Source organism: Phoenix dactylifera, unplaced genomic scaffold, assembly GCF_009389715.1.
Source record: "Phoenix dactylifera cultivar Barhee BC4 unplaced genomic scaffold, palm_55x_up_171113_PBpolish2nd_filt_p 001085F, whole genome shotgun sequence".
Taxonomy (NCBI): domain Eukaryota; kingdom Viridiplantae; phylum Streptophyta; class Magnoliopsida; order Arecales; family Arecaceae; genus Phoenix; species Phoenix dactylifera.
The window spans coordinates 75,105-83,879 of NW_024068432.1; the positions used below are offsets into that span (position 1 = coordinate 75,105).

Genomic DNA, 8,775 nt, shown 5'->3' on the forward strand with positions numbered 1-8,775 from the left:
CCTAAATCCGCCCTCCATCAAAGCCCTCAAGGAATGGGCGGAGTACGAGGACGCCGTGCCGTGAGAAGGACCTCGCTCGGGCTCTTCGCTTCCTCAAATCCATGGAATCTTTCCCAACCCAGTCCTCTTCCTTGTCTCCTTCTCCTCCTCCTCCTTACATGGATTCCGTTGCTTCTTCGATTCCTTCGGAGTTGTACTCTCGGAGTTGCTGAGGCCGGAGAGGGACTGGGAGGTGCTTGATACTTGCTTGAATGCTGATGATATGAGGCTCGTCGGGAGCGCCTATGACTTCCTCCAGCACGGGGATTGCTTCCGAGTTTCGGTAAATTCAGGAACATTGGTATGGAGACTGCGTTCTCTTTCCTCTTTTTTCTTCGTCTTTTACTCGAGGGTGGAGTAGCTTTGATGAGAATTTGATGCTATCATAGGTTTTTGATGTTTTTTCTTGCTCATGTTTTTTCTCCCGCTTGGGTTCAGTTTGGTTGTCACGAAAAAATGCTACTGTTATCATGTTAATGGCATATATGATATCTATCTCCCTTTTGTCATCACTCTCAGAAAAAAAGAAAGAAAAAGCTGTGGCATTCTCATAAGGAGAAACAGAAAGGAAACTATTTACTATTGGTGCAACATTTAAATTTGAATTTTGCTCCTTCGACCAGTCATCTTTAGCGGTCATATTTTCTATTTGAAATGGGACTAACTTATTATTGGATATCCAACTTCATTTAAGAATGCTGGACAAGTCCTTCGAGCATTCAAGGGTCTTACGCACAGTTATTGGAGTCCAAGAGGTGGTCTGGGAAGGTCATGTTGCTGTAAATGGTAAAGAAGAAATTGCATAAAGTATTTCATAAGATATTAAAAAGCTAAGTAAGCAAAGAAGCTAGTAAACATAAGAATGCAACCTATGATGATCCACATGATAGTTTAGGATTAGGAGGAGGTCTAGAGGGAAACTTTTAACATGAGGAAGGAAACCTTGAAATGGAAATCAATTTATAGTGTGGATAGTGTAAATATTGTCAGAGTTGGTTAATTTTTGAAAAAATGGAACTGTAATTTGATAAAGAGTACATTTTTATGAAAATATCCTTATAAATATGAGAGATGGTTGGACATCACCTTGTTCAGCATCGCTCGCCTTGTTGGTCAGCTGCCATTTCTCTAGTCTGTCATTACTTCCTCCCTCTCTTTGTTAGATGTTTTGTTAACCCCTCCTCCAGTTTTCTTATCTTATTCCTAAATGTTCCCTCCCTATTTCCTAAAACTCTCATATCCACTTTTATCCTTCTCTTGGTCATTTTATAGGCTAATCATAATAACAGCTTGCTTTTTCCTTAGTGGTCAACTATAGGATAATTTATCTTTCCTTCAACAAATATGTTGTTTTTTTAAATCAAGCTGTTATTGTTGTAGTAAAAAATTTCAAAACCTAGAATATGGACTGGCCTATAAAAAGTTATGTATTTGTTGAAGAAGAACATTTGGGGTTTTAAAGGGATTGTTATAAGACAAGTGTCAAATTCATTGGTGCATATAATTCAAGATGGCTTACAATTAAAGGCAATGCAAGCTTAACAATGTGGAGATAGTGAGTTAGACTTTTGCAATTCAATTATAATTTCATGAAGCTAGAAATGAGTTGGTTAGAGAAGCTCGGGAACAAGTCCATAGAAGTCACAACATTTCTTGAGACGGTATAGATGTTTATGCTTAACATAAATATGAGCTAGTGAGGTGTCTTGAATTTATCTTTCTGCGAGGTTGTTACTAGTAAACTCGCCCATAATTATTATTGACAGAAGTTCACACATGAAGTGAGAAAATATGGATATTTTGCATCCAGAATACAACTACCTATGAGCCTGTAAAAGCACCTCCATGCAGGAAAAAAAGAAAAAGAAAGATTTTAGAAGTATTTAAAGTAAATTCCATAATTATTCTATAATTTCCAGAGTGACTATCTAGTGTGGGGTATGGATTAAAATTAGTTGGGATGGTTGGTATGGCATGGCATGTACCTTGCAAGTGCCTTACCAGCACTAGCACTAGCAGGGCATGTCATGTCATGGTGTACACCATGCCAATGCTAAGCCAGCATGATCAGCACAGTACCTTTCTTGGCCTGAAAATTGTCACATGTTTGATTAGATTGAATAAGTGTTGAATGTCTTCTAAACCTTTATTAGATTTTTTTGTTTTTAATTGCAGGAATCCAAATGCTGTCCCCTTTCCCTCATAGGCTTAGGGATTAGAATGATTATATAACTCTTATATCAATATCTGATTTGATTTCTGAAACCACCCTGAATCTTGTCCTCATGCCAAAGCAACCAAGGCATCTACTATTATTTATTTGTCTGTTTATTTATTATTTATTTATTTTAATCCCAGAACATTTCTAATGGCTTTCCGGTCCCAGCCCAACCTACCTTTTATATTAGTTTTTTTATCATATTTTTCCATGTGCAGCCATCAATTTCTTTTGCTCCAGAGTCCAGATCAACACATGGTAAAGCTTTAATTTAACCACCTCTTCATCTCTTACTTGAAAGGCATCTTGATTTCGATACAAACAGAATGTTCAACTTACTGAGAGAATAAGAACTTCAGCCCCTTCCACCCCTCCACTAGAACCACCCTGAATTCAATTGAACTGATTAGCATAGTTATAATGCCTAGCAAATGGTTGTATTATGGATGGAGAAGTTAGTTTGCTCTACTCACCAGGCATCTACTTATGCTAAAAGAAGCGACTTACTTTTCACGGGGCAAATTTTGTATTTTCTCCACTATTAGATTTCAGTCATGCACCTAAGGTCCAAAAAGAAATCCCAGGTAGGCGAAAGATGACTTACCATTTTGATATTCCTGTTTTTGGTTTATAATGTAAGTATGTAGATAATAGCTATGCCATTTATATTGTCCAGCATTTTTGAAGTGTGCTTTACTAATCTGGTTGAGGTTGGTTGGCTGTCTGTTATGCATCACCTGGCAGGGTTATTATCTTATCACTTATTAGATATTTGATCTCAACCTTCAATTGAATTCTAATGGAGCAAAATAGGAGATTTGCATAGCAGGTTGCAACCTATTTTTGATTTAGATGATTTACTCCTAATCCTATAGTGGACAATAAAATTGGTAGGAGTGACCAGTTTATTATGTTGTCTCTTTCTCCTTCTGTTTATATTTGTATGTGTTTGTGTATAGGCAATGGCACATGCAGATCTATTTCAGTTCAAACTTTGAAGAGGCTTAGCTCCGAAGAATCCCTTATAATTTGTACTCATGGATTCAAGTGCCATATCAGGGCATTTCCATGTCATATGACATGAAATACGTATTCAATATATGAGCATAGTGCAGGGTTATATTCCTCCATGTCTTGCATACTTAACCATGTCGTCATATAGGTTTGTGCTGGTGTGCACCAAGGGGCACGGACCAGCTTGTACCGTTTCCTTTGTTATGAGATTTGGAACACAGATGGCCACAAAACCTGCACAGCATGAATAAGCATGATACATATCCATATCTTGCTAACCTCTGACCAAATTGGGCGTGCCTTGCTATACTTAATCCTTTTACTACATAGAAAATGTAAATGCCTGCATAATTGTTGTTCTGAAATATTAATGTTTAGATTTTTCCCTTTTCTCCATACATTACTAATGTAGTAGACCTGCACTTCTTGGTCTGGAGATATTTATTTCTGGAGTTTAATAGATATACAAGTGTATATTTACCCAATTAAGAATATCTAATATTAATTATTAACAGTGCATGTTGGAACATCTGGTATATTTTCCTTATTCTGAACTAAAATATGCATATTTTTTTCCTGAAGCTTAGATTTTAGAAAATAAAAGAAGCTATTGCGTGCCTATTTTGTGTAATGAAAATCACATCTGTCTCTTATGAATCAATTATGTGCTTTTGGAAAATACTTCTGTTATTACATTGACATAAAAAAGGGTGCCCCAGTAAATGAGGCTCCTGCAATTGAGGAGTTTAAGGAGGGTCAAATGTGCACAGACTTACCCCTGCATGCATGGAGGCTGTTTTTGTATTTCGAACCTGTGACCTTTAGGTCAAAATGGGAGCAGCCTTGTGCCAAGGCTCATGCTCACTTCAGTTCTCTTCTTAAATGCTATTATGTTCATTTATACATCTAAGCATTTTAATGTTTTACTTCTGGGAATTCTTCTGCATTTTAATATCATGTAATTTCTTGCATTTACAGTTTTAGAGGGGCCAAGAGATGTAACTCCAACAGTTTTAAAGGAATCAACTGGTTTGGAAGGTAAAATTTCTCTAGAGGCTTTTCCAAATTCTCAGTTCCCAATTTCTTGTAAGTTTTCAAAATCTAGTTGTTTGATTTCATAACATTTGTTAGCCAGTGTTTTACTATATATGGGTTTACAGGTCCTTGGAACTCAAGGTTACTTGTACTAAATTATCTTTATGTTGCTTTATAGAACAAGTATCCTCCTGCCTTTATTTTTTCATTATAATTCTGGACTAACTCGGTCATTCATTTGACATCTTGCAGCCTTGAAGCTTGCACCAAAGAAGTGGGGTCTTTCTGGAAGCTCCAGACTTGTGTTGATTGCTTTCCTTGGAGGTGTATCTTTTCTGCTCTCTCAGGGAATAGACATACGACCTAACTTAGCAGCCATGTTGGCATTAGCAATGTTAGATGCAATTTTTCTAGGTGGCAGCTGTCTTGCTCAAATCTTATGCTTTTGGCCTCCGTATAAGCGGCGCGTTCTTGTTCATGAAGCAGGGCATCTTCTCATTGGTAATTATCAGATTAGCTTTGGACATTGATAACCCTTGAACATGCTTCTCTGACATTATAGCTGACATAAGGATTTGTATACCAGTTTTCATTAACTTTATAAATTCATCACGTAAATTGCACAATTTGATAGTTGATCTAATTTTATCTTCATATTTCTTTGCAGCTTATCTTATGGGTTGTCCAATTCGAGGTGTGATTTTGGATCCCTTTGTGGCACTGCAGATGGGCATTCAGGGCCAGGTTCTCTTCTATATTGCTTACATGCTTGTAGTGCATTTTAGTTTTGTTCATCTACTTTTATACTTATTTTACACATCTTAAAGATATTCCTTGTCCATATACTTGTTTGAAAAAGGAAACCTGTATCCTTCATGAAAATGAAGCAAATGAAATTTAAGTCATTTATTATATATATATCTACACTGCTCATAATTCAGTTTTAGCAGAACTGGGCAGTCAGATATCCATTCTTTCCATTTTTCAACAAATTGCTTCTTATGTTTTTGCTACTGGCACTGTTTTGTGCCTCATTATTCTATGAGTATTGCATCATTGTTACATGATTTAAAGTGCTTAATGATGTATGAGAATGCAAGGAATTGAATTTTGAGGCATTTATATCGTTTCTGCTCTTAATTCTTATTTGGCAGAAATCATTAATTAATGTTTTCATTATTTTCTGTTTCTTTAATAATTATTTTGTATGTGCGTGTACTTGTTTCCAGTGGATAAAATTACATAAATGTTGTTGCAGTTTAGCAGGATTGATTGCTTAATATTGATATTGTAGAAAGAAATGATTAATGTGAAACAATATTTAGAATAAGAAGAAAGAACTTAGATCCAAATGTTGTCTAGATTCCCACTTAATAACAGAAATGAAAGACAATTAAGAAATAAATTTATTTAGTTTAAAATGTTGGATTTGTATGTAAGAGAGAAATGAAGAACACCTAGAAATTATAAAAATTATATGACGTAGTTTGAAGTTTTGACCTACGTTCTTGCTTAAGAATAATGTTCCCAGCATGCATACTTTTGGACTCCAATTTTGTGGCAGCATGTTAAGGAGACGTGGAATATGTAGAGATGTGCATGGTTGGAGGGGTTGGCAGGGGAAGAAATCCGACACTGCAGCATGAATGTGGCATGGAGGATTTAATGCACGAAGAAAAAGGGAAAATAATAATAAAAAAAAAATACAGGCTAAGGAAGGTGGCCATGGTTCTTCCATTAGGCCTGACTAACCACAAACTATGGATGGTGGTCAGGCACTGCCGACATGAAATATGATGTTCAACCAATCAGAAATATTAATTGGAATTATGACAATCGGCATGAGCTCATGAACTAAGATTTTGAAAGAACCATTGTTGCATGATTTAAGCAGTTCTATAACATGCCTAGGTCCATGAACAATTAGATTATGTCTTTGAGATCAATTAAGTCTCTTATCCAAGGTTTGCCGTACTAGGCATACTGTACTGTACCGGTACCAAACCGGTATGATTCTCATACTGTACTGTACCGGTACCGAACCGGTATGATTCTCATACTGTACTAGTAAGCATTCTCATACCATACCAGTACGCATTTCCAAACCATATCAATACTCTGCATACCTCGCTATCTCATACCGTACTGCATACCGACACTGTAATAGGATAGTACTGGTACAGGGTTCAATACCGAGACAACAAACCTTTCTCTTATCCAAAGGTAGGAAGCAAAAGTCAACTAGGGCTTTACATGTATTATGATAACTTGTAGCCTAAATAACAGATTTTTTGGAATAAGGCTCTTATTTGGGTGGATATTCTGCTAACTTCTAAACTCCATCACATTGCTAACGTTCACCAAAAAATAGGTGGTTGGAATGCATAAGATCATAGAACTTCAATCGAGGGTCTGCATGATTCATGTGAATTTCCATGATGGAGAAATTGAAAAATATGGAAAAAAGCTTTTGCTCAAACAGTTGGAATTTGTACCATTGACCTTGTTTGTTGGACTTGCAGGTTGTTGCTTTCAAGTGCTATTTTGGTTTCCTCTGTGCAACTTTTGTCTTCTTGCTTGCATTTAATTGGATTTATTGCTTTTAGATGAGCACTTCTAGTTTAATAAAATATGCAATTCGAACAATTTACTTTTGCACTTTGTATAGCAATGCCTTAGTTTCCTCTATGAATTCACTAAGAGAAGCTTTATGCTAGGCCTGATGATGAATCTTTTCTGCAGGCAGGAACTCAGTTTTGGGATGAGAAGTTGGAAAATGAGCTCACAGAGGGCCGTCTTAGTAGCACTGCTTTTGACAGGTATATCTTAGAAATAATGAGGCTAAAAGCATGTAACAGCAGTCATCATTCAACTAACCCTGTCGTTATTGTTATTGTGGTTGAGCAGACTTCTTTTCTATCATTAACTTGTGGACATGCTAAATCAAATGTCTAGGTACTGCATGGTGCTTTTTGCTGGTATTGCAGCTGAGGCTCTTGTTTATGGAGAGGCAGAAGGTGGAGAAAATGATGAAAATTTATTCAGAAGTGTTTGTGTTCTCTTACAACCTCCATTGAATATTGCACAGGTCGCGACACAATTACTCTGTTATGTTCTCTGTAAACTTTAGCAGTTACTGGATTAAGGCTTTATTATCAATGTTGCAGATGTCAAATCGTGCACGCTGGTCTGTTATGCAATCCTACAATCTTCTGAAGTGGCATAAACATGCACACAGAGCTGCTGTTAAAGCTTTAGAGAATGGCCACAGCCTTAGTGTGGTCATCAGGAGGATTGAAGAAGCAATGTCTTCCACTAGCTGATGGTCGGAGCTTCGTACTATTATTCAATGTCGCTAATCTAAGGTTCTTTTAGAAAATGCTCACGAGGCTAGGCTCTATACAATTCTTATGCTGATTGACCTTTTTCCTATGTTTTAGCACTGCAGGATAAGAGCACTGGACCATTTTTTGTTGCAACATTTTTGCAGTGTGACAACTAGTGATACTTCAATTGGCTCCATACTGAAGAATTATCGTTTCTTCTTCTATCCGAATATAATGAGCTGACTTGCTGGGGTATGTGAAGAAGATAGGACTGATAGCAACCCGGATGGAGAGGATACTGAACAATTATTTTAAGAAAAATGTAAGTTTTGGAAAGGATATAACCATCAGTGACATTCTAATCTACTATGGTGCATTCTCATGTTACTGAACTTCCATATGACAAGCTCCGACATGATTCAACTTGGACGATGAGTTAAGAAGATTATATTGGAAAAAGAAACTGAAGATCACATGCATTTGTGTCACCAATCAAAGAGGTTCACTTGCTAACTTCATGATTCTGCATTCTTACATGCAATAAATTGTGTAGCTATACTTTCAATATATAGTACAAATGAAGCAGTCCAGTGGGAGATCTAGTTGGTGGTTGTTGTAACTATCAGAAACAGAATCTACTTGCTTCCTGCTCTCTGCTGGACTACCGGACTTATTTGACACGTGTTAATACAGTTATATTTGTCTTCTTTTTGCTGACATGTTACTTGTGCCTGCTTGAAGATAAAATATTTAGTATTGAACTGAAACATTGCCCTTCATATGACTCGGGTCATATTGTCATGCCTGTATCTGTATGTAATTGCTATCCCTGATGTATCATTTGATGGATCTGATTGACCATGGGCATGATAGATGATGACAAGCCCAACCCTAATGGTTGTCTGAATATTTAGAGTTTTGCTTCCTTTATGATCAAACAAACTTGAGAAAACTTGTATTTAGAATCATAAATGTGTTTTGCCTGTCCTCATTATTTTTAATTATGGTGTACTTTCTTGTGTAACTTTCACCTGGTTGGCATATATATTCCTTCCCCTCTTATCTGACTCATTTTAACTAAATTAACCTCCTTTGTCATGCCAGCAGTGACATGTTTATCGTATCTATATATCCGGCTTGCAG

At 36.7% G+C, this 8,775-nt stretch overlaps 1 pseudogene; it reads left to right on the plus strand.

Annotated features, from left to right (window-relative positions):
* Window positions 1-208: 208 nt before the first annotated feature.
* LOC120107938 lies at window positions 209-8,348 on the plus strand (annotated as a pseudogene).
* The last annotated feature ends 427 nt before the right edge of the window (window positions 8,349-8,775 follow it).